Consider the following 23888-nt stretch of genomic DNA (forward strand, 5'->3'; position numbering starts at 1 on the left):
TATTATTCAATTATTTAATTATTTTTTTGTTCTTTTATTTGTCCAAATATTATTATTAATTTTATTACGTAGGCAGAGTCCACGAAACATATCCTTATGTCCAAATCAGTATTTTCTTTTCTTATATTATATAATATATATATATTATATATATATATATATATATATATATATATATATATTATATATATATATATAATATATATATATTCATACCTTATTGTAGAAAATAATAATATGATTGGTAATTTGTCATTTTATCCTTAATGGGTCAATTTAATACATATATTTATAATAGAAACCACATAAATATTAAAATTTGGTAATAACATCCTACTTAATTATTATTATTTAGAGTCTATATCAATAAGCTTGACTCCCAATAGTATAATAAAAAATATTCCTAAATTTTTAAGCTTAAGTCTAAATTATAATATCATTATATTAATTAAGTAATAAATGTTGTTAGATTGATGATTTAAGGGTTGATATTGATTCAAAAATATAATATCATTTGTGTAACCAATACAAGGTGAAGAAATCTGATATAAATTTCTGAATTCGAATTAATGGCTAAATCCCACTTCAAAATGTGAAATTATTAAGTACACTTGCTATTTTCTAATTGCTTTGAAGCCTATTCATCATATGAATCTAATGACTTGCTATGTACAGTGAAATTCAATTCTTATCTGCTTCAATCCCTCCTATACTTTGACTGATGCCACTGAGATTAGAGATAGAAAATGGAACAGAGAAAACCTGAGAAAAGATTGGTCTTCTGGATGCATTCTCATCAAGGTCACAAAGAATGCATGGAGGATCTGTAGACTTCTCTGGAGGAGTGACAATCTCCAGGCAGCGACTGTGGAAGTAGTGGCCGCATGGCAAAACTACAACAGATGGAGGAATACTTGGCTGGGAAATGGGGCCATCGGCTTCTGGTGTGAATGAAAGATCCCTCTTGCAAAAGAAACACCCTCTTCCACTTGGTTGAGGAGGTTTGTCCAAATCTGCATAGAGAAGTGTAATTAGTCATTGCTATTGTAATGACAAGCATTCATATCATCCTTAACATTACCAACATTAGAGGCACACTGACGTATGAGGTTTAGCTGGATTTTCTGCAACAATAAAGGGTTTACCGTCTATTTCCAAAATCTACATGCATGGGAAATTTGGCCATGGCAAACTTAAATAAGCATTTTGATGTTTAGCTTAGCTTGGAGATGGATAAACCAAGGTACATAAGCCAAAACAGATCCTTTTGCTGCCATGAGAGTTCTCAATAATGGACAGTGGTGAACAATCTTTAGACAAAATAACATCAACAAATAATCTAAGGGACCTTACTTGCCCCAGATTGAAGTCATGATCAACACCTGATCCCATTCTCATCCAACCTATTTGTGCAAGTCGATTATAATTTTTCAGTGTGAAATAGAAATAGCCAGCCACTATAAAATATGGGTATATTAGAAGGGTATCATTGCTTAAAATTGAAGAAATGTTGTATATGGAAGGAAGCAAACTTACAAAGTTCAGGGAAGTCAACAGCAAAAATAGATCTATGTGATCGGTTGGAAAATCCTTAGTTGCTTGTGCAAGAGCATGCAGGTCTGACAAATCAGTCTGGGACTGTGGTGTATGAGATGGTCGAATTGGACGGGTTTTGTATGTAGATCTATTAGAAGATGGCCGAACTGGATGGGTTTTGTATGCGGATCTATTGGAAGATGGTCGAAATTGACGGGCTTGGTTTGTAGATCTATTAGAAGATGGTCGAACTGAAGCATTGGAAGCCTGAGCAAGTCAACCAATTGGAATTACTGGACCTATGATTGTAAAACTTAAAAATCATGATTACAAACAGTAATTTTGAATTAAATTTATAGGTGATCATGGAGATAAATGTTAATTACCAAAGGTATAAGCAGATGAAGTCAGTCTACTGGCAGGCTGAATAGGAGCAATGGTTTGAGATTGACCAAAGTTACCTACAAGCATCCAGCAAAAAATATTACAAATATACCTATAAGAAAATGGATGACTTGCGCAGATTTAGAGCCCTGATTCAACCTGGATTAAAATCATTATAATTGGTAATAGTCCAATTCAATCGATTTATTCATGTTTATTATAGTGTTCCATAATGGATTGAAAATAGCACAGCAATCACTAAAAAGGCCAGAAGAGGTCGAGTAAAATATTAATCAGGAATACATTTTCTCACAGGGTACCATGACTTAAAACTTTATGCAGGGAAAGGACCTTTTTAAAATAGATTCGAAGAAGAAGACATACCTTGCACCACATGACAAGGTATAAATTCCTTGGCCAAGGGTGAAAGAGGATGAACAGTCCAAGCCGCAGCAGTCTGGGATAAGGGACAGAAAATCTGTGTTTTGGGTGGGAAAGGAACTGTCTGGACCAGTGGTGCGGGAGGGGCAGCGGCTTGAATTGATTCTGAAATAGAAGAATCAGTCTGGTTTTGTTGTATTCTGAACTGGATGAGCGACTAGATAGGGATTAGTAGTAAAAGAGGGGCAAAAAACTGGAGAGACTAGGGCTGGATATCTCCATTGAGATGGTCCAGTAGGATTGTTGGAAGATTGAGCAGTTCCCCTACCCCTTACAGCCAGTCTTACTTGACCTGTAAATGGTGAAAGTCAACACTCCTAAGGAGTTATACACATTTGTCTGATAAGACAATCATACAAGCATTCAGCATTTCTATTGCAAAAGCCCCCCCTCCGATAAATCAATGATGAGCTAAAGAACTTGACCCAGGTGGACAAAGCTGACATTATAATAGTTTTGCACTAATTATGGGATCACAAACATAAACTAGCAAAATTCAGGATAGCAACATGACTCTTGTTTCCACTATGAATGTATAGATAAAAAAAAAGGTTTATCTAACCTGTCGTTGATTACTGCAAGCATAACATATTCAAACAGAACTTTGCAGTTATGTTTGAAACGAAGTTCCTCTCGAAGGGTCTCAAGAAGTAACCCTAGTTTATACTTCCGATTAATTGGCATGATCCAGTTTCTAACCTACATAATTCATCAAAAGGAGGTCAATCCTCTCTCTCTACCAATCGAGGCGCATTATTTCTTTGTTCCATTAAAATAAAGCTAGAAATATAATACCTCATCAGTTGTAGCATTCAAACTAACAGCTAAAGCACAATTGGACTCATGGAGAAATCGTTTTAACTGGGGGACAAACCCATAGTAGAAACAGTGACCTTGTGAGGACTGAAGTGAAGGCCTTGCTCATGCACCATAATGTCGGAAGCTTTTATGACATCTCTACATTGTGAAGTGGCTCTCCCATTCCCTACATAAGTATTGTTATGACAATAATTAGGATAGACTAGATAATCTAAAAGCTCTGTGTTTAGCAAGAGAGAAGATGAAATTGCTAGACAACATTTAATGATTTCAAAATGCTAAGAAGTTGAGGCAAAAGGCATTGGAAAAAATACATGAAAGGTCTATTGAATTACAAGTATATTTTTCTTATCTCTGTGTGTACATAAGTGGTGTGCCTGTCCGTGTGAGTGCTTGCAGTCCTCCAAAAGGATTAACAAAGTTCATTTTTGAACAAACCAACACACAAGAGAAAAAGTTACTGATATCTAGTAAAAAGATACAAATAAACTCCTTTCAGAAAACCATGCCAAAAGAATAATAACTCCTTTGATCATTGCAAACCATATCTATGTCATAAATACAAAATTGATTATGTTCCTTCCACAACAGTTTGAGGAGAAAATCACTGCATCAGAGAAGGTAGGGGGTCCTTTACAAAACATTAGGGCTAAAATAGATTATTGTTTCTATACAATTCAATATATACAGGGTGTTACCAATCAAAGTTACAGCTGGATAGGTCCTAGAGCTGTAAGAATGGAGTGAATGCCTTACCAGCCAATTGAAATGGTATTCCCTGGGGAAAAATGTAATCCTGAACACCAGAATTTTGATTAGCTGGAACTTGTTGCCCTGCAGCTAAAATCAAAATAATGTTATTTCAGAAAGGAATCGATGACCACCAAAAAAACGTAGTATAGATAGTTACTTTATCATACTTTAGTTTGGGGCAAAGAAAAATTGACTTGGCAAGATCTAGATTACCATCTTGCCAAAAAGAGTCAGATGCTGTTAAAAAGATGGCAGATACAGCTTTATAGGATAGAGCTGTGAGAATGGAGTGACTGCCTTACCAGCCAGTTGAAGCGGTATTCTCTAGGGAAACATGTGATTTTGAACACCAATATTTTGATTATCTGGATATTGTTGCCCTGCAGCTATAATCAAAATAATGTTACTTCAGAAAGGGAGAAGTGAATACAATATATTAAGTCCTCACGCATTGAAACATTACCGAGAGATATGTTTAACAAAATTATACACAGAAAAAAGAAAAAAGGAAAAAAAAAGACATTTTGAGCTCATAATGAATACTTCAGCAACTATTACCATGAAGAGTTGAGCTCAACCATGAAATTGTGGTAACTCGACATGAAACTTCATAAATCAAACTGTACTTAAAAAGCTATCAGGTCTTAAGATTTTTTTTTTTTTTTGGGTGGTCCAAGGCTCTTGCACAAGCATTAAATGACATAATGAAACTTCTTTCAAATTTCCTTTTCAGATGTCCAATTCCTGTAATTACAATGTCTTCTAATCTTTAATCACCACTTAACCAGCCTCAGAATATATACTATATTTACAACTTGCAGGAATTTACACACACACACACACACACACACAAAGAAGGCCTTTCAATCGAAAGCATCCCCATAAACAATGTATGATGTCACTGTGCTCACCATAAACTTTTAACTAGCTCACCTACACTAATAACTTCACTGTATATACAAACGATTCCCTACAAAATGTTAAATCTATGACTTTCTTTTGGCTTCATTCTAACAAACAAACAAACAAAAAATTAAACCACTGAGTCACATATTTGAATTAGGCTGATTATGATTCTTTTGTCAGTCTAGCCCATGGAGTATACTATATATGAATATTTTATGTTTTTATGTTTAATTTATAAGAGTTAATGTGATATTAAATTAAAGAGGCAAAGTGAGTTGTCTTGTCAATCCAACAAACGGAGGGAGATATACCAAGCTTATCTGCAAATTTAGAGACAAACTTGGATAACACAAAGCATCTAATCTTGATCATTATTCTCTCATATAAATTACAAAGTCAGGCCAGCTTCTTGGTTTATTTAAAGTAATACAACAATGATGTTTCTCATTTCACATCATTTTACTTCTGGGATCCAGCTTCTTGTTTAATGCTTGTAACAACATATCCTACAAAAACAAGGAGAGTTGATAACTTGTAAATCATTGGAATGGCCATAGCTTAAATGTTTGAACCAAGTAGAAACACTCTCAATTTGTCTTTCTTACTAATTTTATAACATAGTGATAAGTGGGTAACTTTGCTTAGCCTGTGGAGTCAAACGGGCCCTCACAATTGATTATTTGTAACATTCCTGATAAACCATTGAATAACAATCATCAAGATGATCTCCAGGAATCCAAGTCCAACAAAAGAAGCCACAAGTCATAGCAGCAGAAAAATAATAAGAAAGAAGTAAGAAGACTAAACATGAAACAAAATAAAGAATGGGAAACTCACAGGATCCTCAAAATTTCATTTGTAAGGGCTTTGACACTCTGGGGTACTGTGCCCGCTAGCTTGTTATCGTTAAATCTCCTGTTCGAGGAACCAAACATTAATTGAATACAAATGCATTGTGATATATATATATATATATATTTTTTTTATATAATCTTGGATAATTCAAGGATACAGGAGATATATGCACTTACATAAACAGTAGAGCTTTCAAGTTGCCAAGCGAATCTGGAATTGGACCTGAGAGTTGATTTTCGTACAGGTCAAAGCTGAGCAATTTTGTTAAATTTCCGAACTCGGCTGGAATCGACCCATTGATTTGATTGCTATATATCTCCCTGCCAGTAAAATGTCAACTCATTTGATAAAACCGTACGTGTCTAATTTATTTACCATAAGCATAAATTCATTGAGTTCACAAAACAAACAGACAAAAGGAAAAACAAAATGTTGTTACCGATATTGAAGATTAGGCAAAGATCTAAGCTGAGGGACAAGAGATCCCTGCAATCCATAATTGCCAAGATCCCTTCAAGAAGCAAATTGAAATATTCCACGTTCAAGTTAGAAAAATTGAGTTCTCAAACAGCCAAATCTAAACTCAATAATCTTTAAATAAACTAATGAAAGGTGGAATATACATACAGCCTTGTGACTTTGTTATCATCAGCGCATGTAACGTGAAACCAGCTCAGTGGTAATGTTGCTTCTTCTTGGATAACAAGAGAGAACCTATGCTGCACATGACATGCCTTAAATCTAGCAAACTTCTGTATCAATACCAAATAAATAACTTCACCATACACGGTTCAACAGTTATGGAAAATCTGAAATTGGCTTGGACTAAGCAGAATCACCTTTCCTATAGATGTGATAATCCTGATGATCTGCAGGATGCGGCTGCAGCATAGGATTGTTCACATGAACTGCTCCTTCATCAACAATCCAGTCAAAGTTACCCTGTTCATTCGGCGAACTATTGGACCTAACCTCTTCATTCGTCGGAGGTGGGGAAGCAGAAGTCGGTATGTCATCCCCATTGTTTGTCTCCTTACTCTCCATTATGTATACCCTAAAGGCGAAAAAGGCCACTCAAAATCATTGGTTCTACCATGGAACAGATTGATAAGAAGTAAATTCTATCAAACAAAAGAACCCAAGAAACAGAGAATGAATTGATAGCATCAAATTCAAAAATGGTTAAAGAATAAAGGAGGCATGATTAACAACAATGGTGATCAAATTCAAATTCAAACGACACAAAAGCGAACAAGAAATCAAGTTAACCAAAATATTTCACAGAACCCACTTCATCATCTAAGAGAGAGTCAAATTCTTCCTATAAAGAAACAAAAAGAAAGGAATCCCAGTTTAAAAAAATTCAAAAGGGTTGAGAATGCTGGTACAAGGATGTGATTAAAACCACCCAATGTTGAAAGATTTAAAGATAAATAAATAGAAAACAGTGATAATTAAATTGAAATAAGAAGAAAAAGAAGAGCTTTACCAGAAACAAACAGATGAAATTGAAGGTCAAAACTCTAATCTCACCACTGAAATTTATTTATCGCTGACCTGGCAGTCTTGTGGGGCATACGTTAAGTCAAACTATTATTTAATTGAAAGGATGGAATAGAAGTGGCGTTTTTGTAATTTTATTGAAACTACACTATATATGTATTTTGAATAAAAACTCTTTTAAGATTATTTAGGAATTTCATAAATTTGATTAATAATGTTATGACAAATTTAGTGAAATAAAAAAGATAAAGAGTTGGTACCCCTTGAACACCTAAACTACAAATACACAACCAAAATTAAAATAACTTGAACAATTATTTAAAAAAATTGAAAAAGAAAAATCTGAAAAATTAAAATAAAAAAATCTGAAAACTTGAAATAACGATCAAAATTATGAGAAAATTGAAAACTAAAATGTTAAAAAAATGCAAAAGAATATAATAACTTTGAAATTTTTGAAACTACCGGTGTGTATATGTATTTTACTATTTAGGAATATTCATAAATTTGATTAATAATGTTTATTTTTAAAATTCATGAACTTCATACGTTATGATAATTTTTTGTGAAAAAAAAATGTTAAAAAAAATGTAAAAGAATATAATAACTTTGAAATTTTGAAAAAGCAAAAAAGAAAAAAAATCTGAAAAGAAAAATTAGTCATAGTAGGAAAACAAATGATTTAATATTAAATAAATGAGCAATAAGCTTTAATTAATAAACTTTTGCTAAGTGGCGTCAACGGAATCAAATAGTGATAGTGGAATGAATACAAACAATAAATAACCACCAAACACACTCAACGTTATCAATTAATTACCTTTCTTCCACAGCTTCATTCACCACAAATCTTTGATGTAAGGCTGTAGGGCGTTTTTTGCATTGGGATTGTCCCACTCCAATGAATCCCACCAGTCTTCTCTTACGTTGATTTCTTTAATTGCAGGCAGGGGAAGAGACAGAGGCAGCCTCTTCAGTTTTGGGCACCCATATACTTCAATTTGTTGGAGAGAATCACAAACCATTACTCCATTACTACTACATATCCTCTTCAATTCTGGAAGATCCAACAATCTCAATAATTTCAATTTAGGAAGAGCTAGCGTGGTATTACTCCTTCCATCTTCCTCACTTTTTTCTTCACCGACATCTAATGTTATTATCTCCTCAATTTCATCACAACGCCAAAAATCAATCACTTCCAGGTTTGGTAAGGCCCGCAACAACTTAGCAGATAACAACTTCTCTAACTTGTAACAAGCACGTATGCGGACAACTTTAAGATCTGAATACTCTCCTCCTTCGTTAGACAGAACATCACTTAAGCTTCTTACATTATCGCAATCATGTAGAAACAGACACTGTAAGTCTTTTGGGGGCGCGACGAAGTTAGACACTCCATTAAACACTACATTTCTATTAACTTCAACTTCTTTGATAGGGAGCCAAAATGAATAACATTCAAAATACTTGCCTTGTATTCCTTGCAATTCCTTTAATGGTAATCCTACCGTAAGACTGTATTTTCTAAGTCTTGGACCTCCACTTCCTAAAGATTTGACATATATCTTAAAGTCTTCTATTTTTTTAAAGCACGCTTCTAAAGTATCTAATTCACTCAATTTTGATACCTCCTCAACCGTTTCTTCTGAAGTTTTGGATCCCAAATACACTCTCAATTTTTGGACACGACTTAGTTTAGACAACATCCCAGCTGGTAACTTTTCTAGATACACCGAAAAAAGATTAAGGTATCTAAGCTTTTGCAGCATCTCCATACCTTCAGGGACTTCTGTTATTATAGTTCCTTCAAGGTCCAAACTCCGAAGACACACTAGCTTTGCTAAACAAGGAACATGCTTTAATTCCGTGCAATATTGAAGCAACAATGCTGTGAGATTCGTCAAGTGAGAGGTAGAATCTGGCAACTCCTCGATACTGGTGTAGGAAAGATTGAGAATCTTCAACCCTTGCATCCTTACAAAAAAAGATTCAGGAATATTTTCTAAATAAACGTTTCCTTGTAGAAGAAAAGTTGAAAGAGCTTGACAATCTGGTGACATATTTGGAGGAATTTCTGAAATGTTATTCCTCATTAATGAAGCCTTTTCAAGATTCTGTTTCCATTCTTGTTCCCTTGGTAATCTTAGCAAATTCTCCCCAGCTTTTACCATGAATAAAGGACTCGTGCTTGTAATGTACAATGCCATTTCTCTTATAAGATCATGCATCTTTACGCACCTTCCATTATCAGCAGTCTCCAACAAGCAATTGTTAACAAGTCTATTTAATATGGAATAACCTAAGTCATATGTTGCTTGCATACTAGCCCTTTCATCTACCAGTCCTTCTGCAATCCAATAAACTATTAGCTCCTCTTTCGGGATTTTGAAGTCTTCGGGATATAGTGCACAGTATAAGAAACAATGTTGCACCTTTTTACTCTTCAAGCGATCATAACTAAACTGTAATTGCCTCGGTACATTTGTTTCCATGCCTTTGACACTTTGTATGCTTTGAGACAATTCTTCGAGTGCATTCCTCCATTCACAAATGTCATATTCTCCCCTCATGCAACCAGCTACTGTGACAATTGCAAGGGGTAAACAAGTACAGTGTTCTACCACAAGTTTCACAATGTCTTTTAAAGTTGGAACTTCAAAAATATTAAGTTCCACTTTATCAATGAATAACGTCAATGCCTCATCATCTGAGAGACACCTCATTTTGACTATTTTACAACCCATGGAAAGACATACATCTTGTGAACGAGTTGTTACCACTAATTTGCATCCACTGTCTTTTGTAGGTTCAGGAATTCCCACTTCCTCAAGCTTAAATGCCTCCCACATATCATCCAATAACAACACAATCTTTCTTCCTTCCAACATTTTCAATAAGTTTCCGGCCCGTATCCTTTTATCTTCATTTATGGGAAGATCTTCTTTCAACGCAGCTGCAATTTGATCTTGCAATTTCATAAGATCAAGTGGTTGAGATACAGTGACCCAAATCACCTTTTCGAACTTATTCGTCTCCTCGAGGAGTTTGTTATTGATATGAGTTATTATAGTTGTTTTACCGATTCCCCCCATCCCACAAACTCCTATCTTCATCACCTCATCACCCATCAAATGTTCCCAAATTTCGTTCATGTTTTTCTCCGCCGTTGTTTCACCTACGAATGTTGTTGTTGGTAGTACCACTCCAGCAGTTGGAGGTGCATCAATAACCAAACTCTCAAATGCACCATTCTGGTGATGTACTGTCACTTCTTCAATCTTCTCCTCAACAAGCTTTCCTAGACGTGCACGTGAGAAATATTTCACCCTATTAACTTGTCTCTCAATGTCTTCTACTTCCTTATTGATCCTTGCAGTATTTTGCAACCAATTAGTGACTTCAGCTTTAGGTAATTTCCCCATATTACACTCGGTGCACAACCTTGCATCAACATCTTCCTTTCGCTTATTTAACTCTTCCAATCTTCTGTTCAGAATTTCCATATTCCCATGAAGCTTCCTATAATATCGAACATATTGGCATAATGGCGGCCCTGTGCATGTTAGAATTTGAATGACTGCCCCTATAATAGCCTCCATAGTTTGGTCCCTGTACACAAATAGTTAGGGTTGCCACAATATTTTTGTTTGAAGTTACCATTTGCTACAAGAAATTGTAATGGATTAAACTAAACTAGCAATAGTTAAAGTTAGGTAGGTTTTAATATATTAAATATAAATGCAAGGAAAATTGTTACAAGAGCTAATGGTTGTGTCACAAACAAAAAAGGATGTTACATACAACAATAATATAATTTTATTACAGCTTTATTAAATTAACTACTCTGCTATTCCATTCAAACACACCGCCATAACTAATTAGACAAGTAAATTTATAGAAAAACGTTTCAATTGAATATGGTAGAATTAGGATGATTTTAAGTTGAAAGAAAAGCTCAAATTTAATTACATTGTTTAATAATTACGAAAACAAAAAACTAAATTTGCAATATAACATATTAATTACATCAAATTTGAAAAAAAAATAATAATAATATAGAATTTAAATATGTATTAATCTCGTATAAAATTAGTTGGAATATGAGCATGAAGGAATAATTTTATTGCTATAAGTGGTTTGTTGGCTAAATCTCTAGACAATCAATCATACATAATGCAAGATAATTTAAAATGCAAGAAGCATGATTGTGTAATACAGTGCTTAACCATTTATTGTAAAGAATATGTGAATTTGTTTTCTAAAAATAAAAGAAAATGAAAAACGAAACAAAAATTGAATTTCATAGCTTTAAGATTAGAGAATAACAAGGTACCTCTTATGAAAATATTACTTAATCTAAAAAGGTGCTTCAGACATCTAAATGATTTTAATACGATTATTAATCAATTGTCATATGTTAAAATTGAATTTGATAATGATGTTTGTGCCTCAATTCTTATGACCATTTTACCAAAGAGTTGGGAATCCATAAGATTAGCATGTTAGTAATTTAATAGATAGTGTGAAACTAAAACTTATTGACTTTAGGTGGAGTTGGTAATGGTTCTGGCCATGATGGAGGCTGAGAAGAGAAGAGCAAAAAAAAGAAAGAACGATATTTTCGTCTTCACAAAATATCACTGTATTTAACGGAAATTATTAACGGAATATAACGTTTGGTTAGTAAAGTTGTATTTTGAAACCTTTTGGGTGAGAAAGTGTCATTAAACTATTATTTGGGTAAAAAGTTGTTTACTAATATTAAAAACCCCTTGTTGTTAGTAATATACATCCAATTTTAAAAATCAAAAGTCTGTCTTACCCCGCTCATCACTTACCAACTTATCCTTCACTCAAATATCCAATCCACAAATCAACCTTGAATTTACAATTATACTTTTCAAAGTTACACATTTACATAATAAATATAAACAAACATTTAATTAAATAATAAAAAATTCAAATAAAAAATGAATTTGGTTAAGATAAATGAATTTAACAAAATATGTAAAGATAAATGTTTATTTAAAAAAACTGAAGCAAATGTTTTGAAATTTATATTATGAGATAGACAAAGGCTGGAAAATAAAAATAACTCTTAAAATAATTTAAATTAAGACCAAATCAAAATAATGATTTTTTGATACTAATCTTTCCTCCAAAATAATTAAGATTAAATTTTTTAAATGACTCATAAATTGTGTGGTAACTATTCTAGCATTTTAATAATTTTTAGATGATTTATAAATATATTGAGGAATAAAAAAGAAATATTGTTTTAAGTTGGTAAAGTGACCAGAGGGGCAACACAAACTTTTGAATTTAAAATTGGATGAAACCCTAGCGTATCACTAACAACATAGAAGTTTTTAAATACTTTCATAATAAAGCGGATGAGTTTTATACTAATTGATCTCACAAGGGTGTAAATAAAATAAACCATTTAGAAGTTTAAAAAGGGTCTCAAACCAGGAGTATCAATGTTCATTCATGATACCTAGGGTGGGAAAATGTAATTCAGCTTAAAAATTATATAACCATTATTTACACTTGACATGGATAATATTAATAGTTAAGAAACTTGGGAGAAAACGTGGGTTTCTTTTTTCTGTTTGGTTGGTGACAAATTTTGCTCAAAAATGAATATTTTAGGAAGATTTGGGGGTGTAACTGCAAAAATTTAAAACTGGTGTGAACAGTACGGACACCCGCGGGTCCACCCATACCCGTATAGGGTAGGGTATGGGTCCAAAATATTGGGCCCGTTTAAATCGACCCGTTTTGAGCCCGTACCCGTAAGACCCGTACCCGTGAGACCCGGCCAGTACCCAGCCCACCCACCCAATTTACCAAGAATACAAACCAGGAGTATCAATGTTCATTCATGATACCTAGGGTGGGAAAATGTAATTCAGCTAAAAAATTATATAACCATTATTTACACTTGACATGGATAATATTAATAGTTAAGAAACAAGAAGTGACAGAAAATATTACATGAAGATTAAGTTAACAAGAAACAAACAATAAAATTTAAGTAATGTACTTATATATGAGCAGCTTATAAATAACATTAAAAATAATAATAATAATAACATGCAAGGATCATATTATGGAACTTTTTACAATAGTGTTATCTAATCAAAGATATCGTACTTGAATTAACTGGCTGTAACTTTGATCTTCAAATACTGTAAAATATAGACGTGATAAGAAGCTTGTTGAAGGCAAGAAAAAATAATTAATTAAGTAAATGTTATTAATTCTTTTTTAGAAGTGAAATTCAAAGGTGCTCAAAACCGGGGTTAACTGGACCAAACCGGTTCATTTTTTGAATCGAACCAGAAAACTGGTTTGATTCAAAAATCCAAACAGAAACCAAAAAGGTTGACTGCTTGAACTATTTTTAAACATAACCTAAAAACCAGTTCAAAAGAGCCGTTGACCGGTTTTGAATGGTTTTCAAATAATATCATCTTCTTTATTATTATTTCTTGATTTATATTATACATCATATCATCAAGTGCTTAATGTTATATATATCTATATATGTAAAACAAGATCACAGGGTAAAAGAGTGAGAACCCATCAAGAAAAACACAACAAAACTTAAAAAAAAAAAAAAAAAAAAAAACTGGTACCTGGTTTTAAGGATCAAAACTGCAAGAGCCTTGCTTTTTTCAATTTAATTGCTTTTGCAGTGAAAAAGAGAGCTCTTTGATAGCTGAATTGTATATGTTAGAAACTGTATAGAGGTTTCAGAGAGAATAAAGCAGAAGTTTTTCATCCAGTCAAGTCTTCTTGTTTACAACTAATGTCTTTCTCTTTAAATAACTAACCACTATAACCAATTACATTGTGACATTTGGACTTACTATTCACTAATCATTCAATGTTATTATAATAGATGTTAATGTCTGTAGAAAGAGAGAGAGAAAGAGAGCACCAAAATAAAGCTCCCTACAAGACGAGCATACTAAATACATATTTTTTTGCCGCCCAGAAGATGCTTGTCTGTGGATGTACACAAAAAATCCTTTCAATAATGATGTTGTCGTTGGAACTTGTCAAAAGTTTGTGACAAATTGTGTATTCAATTATGTAAAATTAATTAATTAATTAATTAGGTGGTCTATTCGTTAATTTGCTGCCGACGGTTTGGCTTTACAAAGACCACGCGGTGTTGAAAAGAGTGATTAGCATTGAGCAGTACTAAGGAAAATATTATTTGCTCTAAAAGAAAAGTATAATTAATATTATCTTTTAAAAGCAAGTAGAAATGTAAACCTAATAAGTAATAAGTAGTTAGATTCAGAATTATTTGTTATGATGTTTTCATTATTTTTGTTTAGGTTCAATCACTTTTTACCCCAATCTATTGTAAAAGGATCACTTCACCCCCTCTTTATATCATAAACATCCAATTTTACCGAAATAATATTTTTCGGTAAAATATTTTTCTACCGAAATAATGATCTAATGACACTTTCCCACCATCCAATCAACTTTCCTCACTCCTCGTTTATTGTCCACAATCTTTTTTTGGGTGCCCACTACCTACTCTTAAAAATTCCCCAACCAACCTAACCCTCTCTTGCCTATGAGCACGTGCGGGCATGCAGCTTACCCTTGCAGGTTGCTTGTAAACCACCTCCCACCACTTCCCATCCCTTCCAACGGCCACAACCACAACTCCAGTAGCCTTTACTCCATCCCTACCCACTTTTCCAACCCTCAATTAACCTAGAATAGCAACCAAACACCCATCTGCCAACTATTTGATAGAAGGCCCCAACCAACCAACCAAAACACACTCCACCAAGTGGGCTTGAACAAGAAACCCTCTTTTTCTTCTCTTCTCTTCTTAGCCTCTTCCACTGCCGATAATTGCCATAAGCGTTGAGAGTGCTGACGATCGGAAAATTAACAAACAAACCACAAACAATAAGGTGGGGAAGCTTCAATTGCCAGCGATAGGTGAGTAAACAGGATCGAAAATGTTGGGGATTTTGGAGAGAAAGAGCCGGTGAGCCAATTGATGGTGATAGAGAGGATTTCTGATAACGAAATCAACCGGAAAAGCATACGGTTGTTTCATGTAATTCTTGCCCTTTTTCGGCCACTTCAGGCTTCGAAAATCCCTTTTGAGACGACCAATCAACTCACTGGCCTTCCATCTCCAAAACCCACAACCTTCTTGATGCCAATTGCATGTCGTTCGCCACTCTCCACCACCTAGGGTTTCTGCTTGATTCTAGCAGCCAAAATCCAATCTTCTACCACCATTTCAACCTCTAATATCCTCTCTTCAAAACCCCTCAAACTCTGGTACTTGGTTACTCACCATTCGTCGCTTGTGAATCACCGCCCTTCACCATTCGTTGTCTTCCGGAATTTTAGATTTTGATTTTAGATGCAAAATGTTAATTGACCTTCTTGCTCTCACATATAATTGACCTTTGACCATCCCACCCTTTCTCACAACAAAAATTACAAAAAGATTTGTACTTTAGATAGTAAAGTGATATTTTAAAAGTATGCGGATGAGAAATATTGTTAAGCCATTTTTTTGGGTGGGACAAAGGCGTTAACTCGGTTCGAGTGAGTTTAATTTTACTCTAGCCCATGAAGATTGATTTCGCAGGCCCATAAAAGAAAGCTTTTAAGGGCCACAATAGAGGTCCATAATCAAGTCCATATAAGAAATTGACTTCTCTTAAAAGGCTGTAATTTATCATTTGCAGAAAATTTATAAGATTTCATGCTTATAAATAAATCGAAAAAAAAATCTTGTTTATCCTGTCTTTCATTAATCATGTAGTGCTCAGTCCCTAACAAATTCAGCCGTGGATTTAACATTTTTCTTTTTCTATATAATCTGCTTAGATGTCATTTGACGAGTGATAGGAGATCTTATGTTTAGCTGATCATCCTTAATTCCTCTTCTCCTAAACTGTGCTTTTCATTAGTTATCTTCTACTTTCTTTGCACTGATTTTGGTTCTTAATCATGACCTGAGATCTGAAAATTGAGTTTGTCGTCTCATATATTAGTACTATTTACCAATCTCAGGGAGCCTAGTGTTGCTTGTGCAGGTACAGATACTTGTGGATAATCTGGATATTGCAAATAAAAACTCTGTTAATTTGAGGGCTGCATTGTCTTATTCTCTTGCCCTCCAAATTCACACAGGTTTGCTTCCATGTTACTGCTCATTCATTTTAGAGTTGCTAGAGTTATGATTAGGTCTTTGATTGTGCAGGAAGATCTGTTTGCCTTTCATATATGGGAGATTTGCGTATGCTTTTTGCAAAAGACAAAAACAAGGTACAGCTTGATCACACCTATATAAATATTATATGGGGAAACAATAAAATTAGCAAGAAACAAACAATAAAATTCAAGTAATATATTTATAAATGAGAAGCTTATAAATACTTTCTAAGCAAAATGGATGAGTTCTATACTAATTGATCTCACAAGGGTGTAAATAAACAAACGAATGAAAAATCTTAACTGCTCAAATAATAAACCTTCAACCTACAATGCAAGGGAATTCTGGATTCTAAGCTTTCGCTCAATTTATCAATTTTCAATTGCTTGTTAAGAACACGAGAAGCACTTCATGTAAATGAAAGCTCATTTTGCATAGCACAAACAAGAATAAACAGATTTTCCAATTTTTATCTTTGCATTGGACCAACTATAACCCCCAACAAGAATGTACCAAAAGACAAGCCCTACCCACCAAAACAAATCATATTTTAAGAGTGAAAACCAAAAGCAGCTCTATTTCTGAGAAAAATCCAAGAACACATACTTGACTCGACTAGTAAATAGCAGCTCCAAACCAAGCTCCAATAACAGCTCCATGAGCTGGTAGACAAATCATACAGTCTACAGATCCATTTGGCCTAAAGAGTAAATAGATTCAAATTTNAGAAATAAGATAAGAAACTTACAACGCTTTCAGCTTTAGCCTGTTATATGAAGTAAACGGGGGAAATAACAACTAACCTGCCATGGCCTCTCCCAATCAAGCGGCATTGGCCAAGCGCCAAACCAAGCTCCAATAACAGCTCCATGAGCTGGTAGACAAATCATACAGTCTACAGATCCATTTGGCCTAAAGAGTAAATAGATTCAAATTTCACATCAGCGAGTAAAAATTGTAGCACAACTTCAACTAACTGATTTCATTCAGTATTTTCTTTTATTGAGCTTCATTAAGTTTAAGAAAAATACAATAAAGTTCCTCGTCCAATGAAGCATGAGAGAAAACAGAAACAAAGCTAAAACAAGACACAAATCCTATTACTGTCAATGTGGACTTCTCTTGTCAGTTTAATGGACGTCTATGGAAACACACTCCAATTAATGGTTGAGGCCAACATGCAGACTTCATGAAAAATATTGAGGGAAGCTCAATTATGATTTCACCCCAAGATTTGGTACAAACACATCACAACCTTGTATGCATCCTAAACCTAGTAATTATTGTGCAATTATATATCCTTTTCAATAAATGAAACATATATTGCACGAATTAATGCCTAAATACAGAGAATAAACCACCAAGATATGTGCAAAGGCTTACTTCGTATGTGCGAATATATGTAGCCAATCTTCCCACGATGAACCATATACCGAAGTAGCAGGCACAAACTGCCAATACACAAGATAAAAAATCAGTAATATATAATAGGATAACACAAATGAAGTCTGGCAAAACTCAAAGCAGCTAACTTGTTGCCACTGTGCACATATTTAATATATATATTTTGGAGAGTACTAATAATATAAAAGATATTGAACGAAAACTTCTTTCACATAACATTTGTGACATTTTATATCTACAATGTATGTGCAGCATTATATAAAGGACATAAGGTTTAATTCAACAGACTTCCAACTACAATTTCCTAGTTATAGTATAGCAGGAAAAACCAAAAGGAGTCATGTACTTACAGTGAACAGTGACATTAAAAGAGACCAATTAAAGGTATTTGTCATATACCTATATCCAATAAGAAAGAGACATGATCAATGCACATTTTGTTAAAAAAAAAAAAAAAAAAAACCTTATTTTATTAAAACCAATAAACAATTAATCTACAAGTTATTTATGGTTAAATACATTTAATCCAAAATTATCTTGACACATTTTGTCTCCACAATTTTGAAAACAAAGTCACAGTTGAAAACAAATTTTTGAAATGAATTCCCCACCCAACTTATCCATTATATTAAAGTTTTACTTTCTATTTTGGGAGAAAAGCAAAATTCAGAAAGTTTTAAAAGGAAACAGGAAAGCCGCTTGTAGAACATGTAGGGGCTTTGTGTACCTGACAGTGAAGAAAGTTGTTGTTTAAGGAACTATGAGTGAACCCATTTTGACCTCAACTGTGGCTTCTGTTTTCATAATAACAGTAAAAGGCACAAATTTTTATCTGCCCTTGTTTCACATACTAAATGCCCACAGGTGCACAAAAAGCAATAGCTCCTAAAGCATTTACAAGAGCCCCTACAAAGAAGAAGATGGATCAGTTATTTTATGTTATGCAGAAAAAACAAAGGGAACAGACCCTTGCCTAAAAATAAAGACACACACGAGATTTTAAACAAAACATACATGATCCTTTTGTTTTACCAAGCATTGTTACAAGGTAGTGCTACTCTAAACCAAGCTATATTTCTATAAATGCTGACACAAGACAGTTACAATATAATCCAAAGCTAGAAACATGACTTGGAGATCACTCATTTTAACTGGAAACGTTTCTTTAAGGAACCATTTATAACCACTGCCTTCCATCTTCAAGTTGGATGGAAAAAATGACACACACATGCCACAAATTTGCTTACAAGCAGGTAAAAACTTCATCAATTAACTACAAAAACAAAATTATTGAAGCTAACAAAAGTAAAGCATATAACAAAAACATTTCCAATAGAAGTACATTGAACCTACAAAGACTATGAATCTTCATCAAGCCACGTTTAAATGCTCCACAAAAATTGATTATTTAGACTGTATAACAAACTAATCCAACAATCTTCAAAATCAAATACACATCATTACAAACCAAGGAAATAAAACTAATATTAATATGGAAAAAAGATATTATTTCATTCAAAATCTAAAGCAGAATGAACAACATCACTCATTGTATGTTGCAACATAAGTTCTGCTTTATCTTCAAACTAAATGGAAGAAAACATACAACCGTGCTAAACATTTGTATCTGTACAGATACAAAATCCACAAATAGAAACTATACAAAATAAAACTAGTAAACAGTATTTAGAAAAGTAAAAAAAAAAAAAAAAAAATGAACAAGACAGAATAAAGAGGAGCAACACGAGTATCAGACTAACCAACAGGGAGTCCCAGTAGGCCTCTTACCATAGCTTTGAAATACTGTTGCAAAAATATAAAGGAAAGAAATAAAAAATCACATAAAAAAACCAATATCAAATAACCTTATGTCTTCAACAATATCAGTGAGTGGATGGGATGAATTTTTATGTAAATCATCACACATTGCATGAAACATCATATTTTTCACATTATTGCCAAATTTGTAGTGAAATATGGCTTGTAAATATTACCAGTATAAAATGTTCCATAAATAGCTCTAATGCTAGATCAAAATCACAGTGAAGTTACTGAAATAATTTTTTTCAGATAACATATGACATACACTTGTTACATGGAACATCTTATCAGTAAGAAATAGAGTTGCTAGACCACAGAGCTCTGTTAAATAGCCGGCTTTTCCACACAACTTTTAATTCTTTTAAAAGAATCTCAGCCCTTGGATCAAGAATCCAAGAGCTTAGCCGCACTAATAAAGTTGCCGCCCTAAGAAACTATAAGGTTACCAGCGAACATTAGCAAGCATTTCATTTTACAAGTTGCTTACAAGTTGCAAATATACCAGGCCATATTAACCATAAAGTTTCTTTAATTGGAATTATGCATTTTTATAAAAACAAATCCTATGGTCAATATCATGCCAGTAACATTACAAGGCAAGTACTCTAGCAAACTGTATTTCAGTAACATTACCATAAACTTCCATATACATATAAGCATAAACAAGCATTGCTCTTTTATTGCCACATTATTTGCGCTTGTAAAATAAATTTAAAATTTTTTTTCTTGTACTCTTCCCTACACATTAGGTAGTGCACTAATAAAAAAGTTGAAGTGTAACATTTTTCACATAAAAAAATCCCAAAAACAAGCAAATAAAAGAATTAACAAAAATAATGTGAATTACCGAGGATTTGTCGGGATTTTTCCGAAAATAGCTGTAAAGAAGAATAACAATTGGGCTCTCGATAACCTAAATTACAGTGTTGAAACAAAATTAATGAGTAACCAAGATTGTAAATTTGATGACAAAAAGTGAAAGAAAGCACTTGTACAGTACCCAGATCAGACGGAGATTGTCCGAAGGATGAAAGATGAGATTGATGGAATAGACGTTGTGGGCCACGCAGAAACCGGCGCCTAAGCCTACTACACAAATCAGGTGGACTAAAAATGTTTGTAGAGGAGACACCGAATGGGATGAAGAAGAAGAAGAAGGAGAAGGAATTTCAGTGGTTAAAGGTTTCACCGTTTTTGTGTTTTCGGAACTTCAGAAAGAAGTTGTAAGGTTTATATATATTGGGCTAATTCGGGCTCAGCATGACTCGAATTTCATCATGCATTTTGGGCTTAAATGGGTACAAGATCGCTCTGCTTAGGGGTGTTAACGAGCCGAGCCGAGCAGATTTTTCGGCTTAACAAGCTCGGCTCGTGAAAGAAGAAGAATATTCGAGCTGAGTACGAGCCGAGCCGAGTCATATATTATATGACTCGGCTCGGCTCGTGAAGGGGTTTCACACATTTGGAGTCAGCTCGCGAGCCGAGTTTGAGCCGGCTCGCGAGCTAACTCCAAATAATTTAGTTTTTTTTTTTTTTTTTAATTTGCTGGGCAGAATTAAAGGCTGTTATCTGTTAATTAACTTTTTGTATTTATTACATGTTCATTTTTTGACACGTTAATTTATATGAAAAAAATTAATATTTTTATATATAAAGTTTTACTTTTTGATATTTTAATTATAATGAAACAATTAAAATTGGTGCCCTGGACGCTGCGTTTTGGTACCCATAAAATGACTTAACGCACTTCTTAAGCCCTAGTGTTTGTTCATGCTGTAACTCTATTTGTTCTCCATAAACCCAGATGAGAAAATGGAGGAACAAGAAGAGCCAGCCTCATTCAATCGTAGATGGGTTTCACAAGCTACCAAACCGAAGAACAAAGCCAAAACAAACACCTTACCCCTAAAATCCAACGGAGATGACGAAGATCTGACGAAGATGATGAAGATCCGACGAGATGACGAAGATGACGAACCAAGCCGTTAACGAGCCGGACTCGAGCCGAGCCGAGCCAGCTCGCGAGCGGCTCGATTCGTTAACCAGCCCTAGCTCTGCTAATATTAAAACCCAAGGGAGTTATTTTCAAGTGATTTCTTTTAAAAAATAATTCCTTCTAAAAATTAATTTATTTTTTTCAATATTTTTTTGTTAAATTTAATGTTAACTAACAATGTTTTATCCTTTTTAATGTATTTTCAAATTTATATCTCTTTCTAGTGAGTTTTTCAAAATGGGATGAATACAACTTTTACCAGAAAAAGAGAATACTGTTGATAGCTAATTCAAGACCTCCCACTAATTTCAGAATTGAGATCAAGTATTAATTTGAAAGAATTGTTTTGAAAATCGATAGTTTTATCAATGCATAGTTTTGTTTGATAGAATTATTAGAGCAATATATACCAAAGTCATAATTTTTCCTGAACAATAACGCTACTATTATATGTCCAATTTTCATAATATAACTTATTGATATTGATTCTATTCGTGTCATTATTCAATAAATCGGAAAAATCTTAGATTTCTTTTAGTTCTTTCTGCAACACTTTTTACTTCAAGTTTGAATGATGATTCTTTTCTTTCATCTAGTTTAGAAGATTGATGGGCTCAGAAAAGGTTTGTCCTTAAAATCAATAACTTCTTTCTTTTGCTAAAATAGAAACTTAAGACAATTTATAAATAAACAAACAAACGTAAATAGAAGCCTATAGGGTTACTTGTCGGCGTGATCCCTGCAATGTTCAAGTAAATAAAGTTTATAAAAATGAATTTAGAAAGTTTGACTAATGGAGGTTGAAGTGTCAAGTTCAATTAATGTGGTGGCCTGAAAGTTAAAAATGAATTTTTATGTCAAATTTTTTTTTTTTTTTTTTTTTTTGGTGGGGGCCAGGGTGGCCATAGCAAACCTAAGCCAACACATGGCTTCACCACTAGGTAGGATCAGTTGTCTCACCTTGTAGGACTCATTCCATGTATAACTTTTGAAATTTGATACTTGTTATGAAAAATTATTAACGTAACATCTCATGGTACTGAATGAAATCGTTGATCGCATATTAGAGATGATCATATATTTAAAAAATCAAAAATCAAAATTTAAAATTAGTAAATATAAATTACGGCTCTTCCTAGACCTATGCAAGTAAAATTCAGCATCAAGAACTTGAGTATAACATCAAAGACAAAACAAATAATTTTGAGGTTACGAATGATTACATATTATAAGAAAATGTTTGTAATTACCTGAACATAAGATTCTTTCTTGAGCGGCAATGACAAGCAACCGAAGAAATGAGTTAAAAAATAGAAATTGAAGCATTTATCACATGTTAATTTATAAAATACATATATCTACGTAACATAATAACTCAAAACATAACTCAACAACCTTAATATTTATAAATTATCTCCAAAATCATTTGATAGTAAAAATAAAAATCATTTAATATTTATAAATTATTCCAAAATCATTAATTTGAATTTATGTTGCTTGAAAAGAAGAATTATATACCACACAATTGATAAGTAAGTTCCAAAGGATAATATTAAGATTTGCCATAATGAAATATATAATGGAGTTGTCTTGATGTTGGAATATTAACATTTACTATAAATATTCAATATCTTTTCAAATTTTCAAATTTTATTATAATACAATACTTCTTGGATTCCTCCAATTTAAGATGCTAATTAAATTTCAAATTGATAACATTTTATTACACAAATTATTTCTCTTATACTTGATAACATCGCATGTTTGTTATTAAAAGATATATACTTTTGTTTTTAAATATTAACCAATAATAATAAACCTATAAACCATTTCAATTAATACACAGTCTAGAAGAAGCACAACCAGATGGTCAGAATTAAAATAAAAAAAGCATATCCTTGTTTTTGTTTTTGTGAGGGCAGATAAGGGTGTTTTAGTCATTCAAATCAATCATTGGCTATTTTGAAAGAAGTATCAAAACGCATTAGTTTCCCATGCACTTCCTCCTATGTGACTAGTTTTTATAACAACCATACATTATTTTTGGAATTTTAAATTTTGATTTCAAATGCAAAATGTTAATTGATCATCCTGCTCTCACTTATAACTGACCTTTGGCCATCCTATCCCTTCTAACAACAAAAATTACTAACAAATTTGTGCTTTGAGTACTAAAATAATATTTTAAAAGTCTGAGGATGGGAAGTGTTGTTAAGCCATTTTTTGGATGGGAAAAAATCGTTAACTCTGTTC

The 23888-nt window shown here is 33.3% G+C and overlaps 2 long non-coding RNA genes and 1 pseudogene across 4 annotated transcripts; all 3 read right to left on the bottom strand.

The window, feature by feature from the left end:
• Positions 1 to 688: 688 nt before the first annotated feature.
• Positions 689 to 23888, bottom strand: part of LOC116134258 — a 52149-nt pseudogene continuing 28949 nt past the window's right edge.
• Positions 3937 to 6168, bottom strand: LOC116137600. Its single transcript, XR_004129211.1, has 4 exons — positions 5871 to 6168; positions 5677 to 5754; positions 4236 to 4319; positions 3937 to 4020 (listed from the first exon to the last, which is right to left on the bottom strand). It is a non-coding gene; the product is annotated as an uncharacterized LOC116137600 (long non-coding RNA).
• LOC116137480 lies at positions 15893 to 20785 on the bottom strand. Of its 3 annotated transcripts, none has more exons than XR_004129206.1 (6): positions 20640 to 20785; positions 20487 to 20552; positions 18546 to 18724; positions 18169 to 18217; positions 17798 to 17865; positions 15893 to 16544 (listed from the first exon to the last, which is right to left on the bottom strand). It is a non-coding gene; the product is annotated as an uncharacterized LOC116137480 (long non-coding RNA). The 3 variants fall into 3 exon arrangements; XR_004129195.1 differs by lacking the exon at positions 15893 to 16544 and adding an exon at positions 17147 to 17326; XR_004129201.1 differs by lacking the exons at positions 15893 to 16544; positions 20487 to 20552 and adding an exon at positions 17147 to 17326.

Source organism: Pistacia vera, unplaced genomic scaffold (assembly GCF_008641045.1).
Source record: "Pistacia vera cultivar Batoury unplaced genomic scaffold, PisVer_v2 Contig1002, whole genome shotgun sequence".
NCBI lineage: Eukaryota > Viridiplantae > Streptophyta > Magnoliopsida > Sapindales > Anacardiaceae > Pistacia > Pistacia vera.